Below are 6,000 nucleotides of genomic sequence, written 5' to 3'. Positions count from 1 at the left end.
AAAAGGTGTTTATGTCTGGTTGATTTGATTGCAATGAGCAGAACCTCACTCAAACTGACTCAAGAAAATGTTAGGGAAGTGACAATTAAGTTAATGCAAAGATACATTGGAGTAATAAAAAAAAAGATAGTGACGTTAAAGGAATTACAGAACTGAAACAGGATTCAGCAATTCTACCTTCCGAGGCCTCTGGGAAACAACGCAGCTCTCCATCTCTCTTAGGGTTTTTGTGTTCTGTCTATGATTCATGCTGGCTGCTGGTTCCTCCCCTGTCTCAACTATCTGCAGCTTCTTTGGCTTTCCTTAGCCTGCACGTGGTCCATCATGGTCTTTCTCCACTCCAAGACATCCCTTAGTATAACCTGTCCTGTCCCACCTCCTCAATTTCACTTCCTCAACTCAACCTGTTCAATTTCCCAGAAGAATCCAACTGACCCAGTTCATATTCTCAGACCTGGTTCCAAGTCTCTCCAGTGATCTTCTCCTGATGTCAGGCTGAAACAAATCTGTCTCCACAGAAAAAGATGCAAAATAGTTATTAGCCAGATACTTACTTGGGAGGTGAAGGCACTGGAAAAGTAAGGGGGCCCTATGTGCATTTCATTGCCACTGTAAATATATTTTTTATTTATATGAATTTATAGTCCTAGCTGATCTCTTAAGTTGTTAAATTACCTACAGGATAAATTCAGAATTAGGTTACATTATTGACCCCAATCTACAACTTGGAACAAATAACTTTAGTAAGTCTATCTGTAAAACGGGAGTATGTTCCTTGGCTGCCTCTTTCTCTTTCATGAAATAGACAATAGATGCAATGAATCAGGCCTTGCATAATCTCAGGTGAGAGTCTCTTTGTAGATAGGAGGAACTGCTGTTTCCCCATATCACTGACGTGCGGATTTCCTGGGATCACAGCTGCTGTTCACCTCCTTTAAGACCACTGGCAAACCCTCACATCCAGATATATATATACTGAAAATCTACTTCCTGACAGTTTCCTAGAATGGGCTCCCAAGATAAGTGATTAGCATGGAAAATGGTATGAGCCCCAAATCTAGCTTCCCATTTTGCTAACTATTCCTCCTTTTGCCTGTGTAGTTTTGATGTGGACAATCATTTGGAAGAACTATGCACAGGGGATTTTGAAATTTCTGAGTTCAAATGAATTAGACATCCATAATTAGAACAGTAGGTAGTATTTTCCAGAAGTATAAACTGTACTTGAATCTCAGTGACAAGCTCATGAAGATAAAACTTAAATCTACCCAGTCCCATGGATACTGGTATCTTGGGCTAGGGAAAGTGCATGCTGATGAACTGTTAATGCTAAATGATGATAAAGATAATAACACCTCTCACTGATTTAGAACTATATCCCATTCAGCATTCTTTCAGGACCATTAACACATAGATTCTCTGAAAAGAAAGAGACATGAACGGTTGGTGATCCAAGATAAGCTTGTAGTTTTTTATTTACTCCTCCACCATCTTCCTAAACATTGCAGATTTTTGTACAGTCATGTGTTCTGTAAAGGAAAAGTATATTGATGGAGAACATTAATTTAAAATATATGCTGCTACTCAGTCTAATTGTTGTCCTTATCGAAAGCCAGTCTCTCACTCATAGGCTAAAAATAAAGGGATGGAGGAAGATCTACCAAGCAAATGGCAAACCAAAAAAGGCAGGGGTTGCAATCCTAGTCACTGATAAAACAGACTTTAAACCAACAAAGATCCAAAGAGACAAAGAAGACCATTACATAATGGCAAAGGGATCAATTCAATAAGAAGAGCTAACTATCCTTAATATATATGCACCCAATACAGGAGCACCCAGATTCATAAAGCAAGTCCTTAGAGACCTGGAAAGAGACTTAGTCTCCCACACAATAATAATGGGAGACTTTAACACCCCACTGTCAACATTAGACAGATTGAGACAGAAAGTTAACAAGGATATCCAGGAATTGAACTCAGCTCTGCACCAAGTGGACCCAATTGACATCTACAGAACTCTCCACCTCAAATCAACAGAATATACATTCTTCTCAGCACCACATAGCACTTATTCCAAAATTGACCGCATAGTTGGAAGTAAAGCACTCCTCAGCAAATGTAAAAGAACAGAAATTATAACAAACTGGCTCTCAGACCCCGGTGCAATCGAACTAGAACTCAGGATTAAGAAACTCACTCAAAACCACTCAACTACATGGAAACTGAACAACCTGCTCCTGAATGACTGCTGGGTACATAACGAAATGAAGGCAGAAATAAAGATGTTCTTTGAAACCAATGAGAACAAAGACACAACATACCAGAATCTCTGGGACACATTTAAAGCAGGGTGTAGAAGGAAATGTATAGCACTAAATGCTCACAAGAGAAAGCAGGAAAGATCTAAAATTGACACCCTAACATCACAATTAAAAGAACTAGAGAAGCAAGAGCAAACACATTCAAAAGCTAGCAGAAGGCAAGAAATAACTACGATCAGAGCAGAACTGAAGGAGACAGAGACACAAAAAACCCTTCAAAAAATCAATGAATCCATAAGATGGTTTTTTGAAAAGATCAACAAAATTGATAGACTGCTAGCAAGACTAATAAAGAAGAAAAGAGAGAAGAATCAAATAGACACAATAGAAAATGATAAAGGGGATATCACCACCGATCCCACAGAAATACAAACTACCATCAGAGAATACTATAAACACCTCTAAGCAAATAAACTAGAAAATCTAGAAGAAATGGATAAATTCCTGGACACATACACCCTCCCAAGACTAAACCAGGAAGAAGTTGAATCTCTGAATAGACCAATAACAGACTCTGAAATTGAGGCAATAATTAATAGCCTACCAACCAAAAAAAGTCCAGGACCAGATGGATTCACAGCCGAATTCTACCAGAGGTACAAGGAGGAGCTGGTACCATCCCTTCTGAAACTATTCCAATCAATAGAAAAAGAGAAAATCCTCCCTGACTCATTTTATGAGGCCAGCGTCATCCTGATACCAAAGCCTGGCAGAGACACAACAAAAAAAGAGAATTTTAGACCCATATCCCTGACGAACATTGATGCAAAAATCCTCAATAAAATACTAGCAAACCGAATCCAGCAGCACATCAAAAGCTTATCCACCATGATCAAGTGGGCTTCATCCCTGGGATGCAAGGCTGGCTCAACATAGGCAAATCAATAAATGTAATCCAGCATATAAACAGAACCAAAAACAAAAACCACATGATTATCTCAACAGATGCAGAAAAGGCCTTTGACAAAATTCAACAACCCTTCATGCTAAAAACTCTCAATAAATTAGGTATTGATGGGACGTATCTCAAAATAATAAGAGCTATTTATGACAAACCCACAGCCAATATCATACTGAATGGGCAAAAACTGGAAGCATTCCCTTTGAAAACTGGCACAAGACAGGGATGCCCTCTCTCACCACTCCTATTCAACATAGTGTTGGAAGTTCTGGCCAGGGCAATCAGGCAGGAGAAAGAAATAAAGGGTATTCAATTAGGAAAAGAGGAAGTCAAATTGTCCCTGTTTGCAGATGACATGATTGTATATCTAGAAAACCCCATCATCTCAGCCCAAAATCTCCTTAAGCTGATAAGCAACTTCAGCAAAGTCTCAGGATACAAAATCAATGTGCAAAAATCACAAGCATTCTTTTACACCAATAACAGACAAACAGAGAGCCAAATCATGAGTGAACTCCCATTCACAATTGCTTCAAAGAGAATAAAATACCTAGGAATCCAACTTACAAGGGATGTGAAGGACCTCTTCAAGGAGAACTACAAACCACTGCTCAACAAAATAAAAGAGGACACAAACAAATGGAAGAACATTCCATGCTCATGGTTAGGAAGAATCAATATCGTGAAAATGGCCATACTGCCCAAGGTGACTTATAGATTCAATGCCATCCCCATCAAGCTACCAATGACTTTCTTCACAGAATTGGAAAAAACTACTTTAAAGTTCATATGGAACCAAAAAAGAGTCCGCATTGCCAAGACAATCCTAAGCCAAAAGAACAAAACTGGAGGCATCACCCTACTTGACTTCAAACTATACTACAAGGCTACAGTAACCAAAACAGCATGGTACTGGTACCAAAACAGAGATATAGACCAATGGAGCAGAACAGAGCCCTCAGAAATAATACCACACATCTACAACTATCTGATCTTTGACAAACCTGACAAAAACAAGAAATGGGGAAGGGATTCCCTATTTAATAAATGGTGCTGGGAAAACTGGCTAGCCATATGTAGAAAGCTGAAACTGGATTCCTTCCTTACGCCTTATACAAAAATTAATTCAAGATGGATTAAAGACTTAAATGTTAGACCTAAAACCATAAAAACTCTAGAAGAAAACCTAGGCAATACCACTCAGGACATAGGCATGGGCAAGTACTTCATGTCTAAAACACCAGAAGCAATGGCAACAAAAGCCAAAATTGACAAATGGGATCTAATCAAACTAAAGAGCTCCTGCACAGCAAAAGAAACTACCATCAGAGTGAACAGGCAACCTACAGAATGGGAGAAAATTTTTGCAATCTACTCATCTGACAAAGGGCTAATATCCAGAATCTACAAAGAACTCAAACAAATTTAGAAGAAAAAAACAAACAGCCCCATCAAAAAGTGGGTGAAGGATATGAACAGACACTTCTCAAAAGAAGACATTTATGCAGCCAACAGACACATGAAAAAATGCTCATCATCACTGGCCATCAGAGAAATGCAAATCAAAACCACAATGAGATACCATCTCACACCAGTTAGAATGGCAATCATTAAAAAGTCAGGAAACAACAGGTGCTGGAGAGGATGTGGAGAAATAGGAACACTTTTATACTGTTGGTGGGACTGTAAAGTAGTTCAACCATTGTGGGAGACAGTGTGGTGATTCCTCAAGGATCTAAAACTAGAAATACCATTTGACCCAGCCATCCTATTACTAAGTCTATACCCAAAGGGTTATAAATCAGGCCGCTATAAAGACACTTGCACACGTATGTTTATTGTGGCACTATTCACAATAGCAAAGACTTGGAACCAACCCAAATGTCCATCAATGATAGACTGGATTAAGAAAATGTGGCACATATACACCATGGAATACTATGCGGCCATAAAAAAGGATGAGTTCATGTCCTTTGTAGGGACATGGATGAAGCTGGAAACCATCATGCCCACATCATGTACCCTCCTGCCCACATCATGCACTGAGAGGCAAGCAGATTTTATTTTCATTTATTCAGTCAAGCATTCAGTCATCCCACAAACATATATGGAACACTACTGTGCCAACATGCTGGGATTTGGTCTGCATCCTGAGAGGTCACATAGTGATATCTGCCAGTGCACAGAATTAAGAGTACAGCCACGAAAACAGAGTGAGGCTACCTGACTCAAATGGAGATGAAACCTGTGACTGGGCCCTAATAGCCCAAACCAGCCTATGACTCCCACCATCATTCTCAGCAAACTATCACAAGGACAAAAAACCAAACACCACATGTTCTCACTCATAGGTAGGAATTGAACAATGAGAACACTTGGACACAGGAAGAGGAACATCACACACTGGGGCCTGTCGTAAGGTGGGGGAAGGGGGGAGGGATAGCATTAGGAGATATCCCTAATGTAAATGACGAGTTAATGGGTGCAGCACACCAACATGGCACATGTATACATATGTAACAAACCTGCATGTTGTGCACATGTACCCTAGAACTTAAAGTATAATAAAAAAAAAAAGAAAGCCAGTCTCCATTATTCAAGCTCAAAATACTTTTTATTCTATAGCAAAGGGCAAGGTGAAGGCTGATAAGGGGTTATTTGAAATCATACAGGAAGGGTATTTCAGAATTTAAAATACTGAAATACAAATCATTATTTTCAGGACCAGAGATTTGGAGAAAGCTTGAAGTTAGTAAATAAAAAAATAATAAATCAGCA

Source organism: Hylobates moloch, unplaced genomic scaffold (assembly GCF_009828535.3).
Source record: "Hylobates moloch isolate HMO894 unplaced genomic scaffold, HMol_V3 SCAFFOLD_5, whole genome shotgun sequence".
In the NCBI taxonomy this organism is placed as follows: domain Eukaryota; kingdom Metazoa; phylum Chordata; class Mammalia; order Primates; family Hylobatidae; genus Hylobates; species Hylobates moloch.
This window is presented reverse-complemented; position numbering follows the sequence as displayed.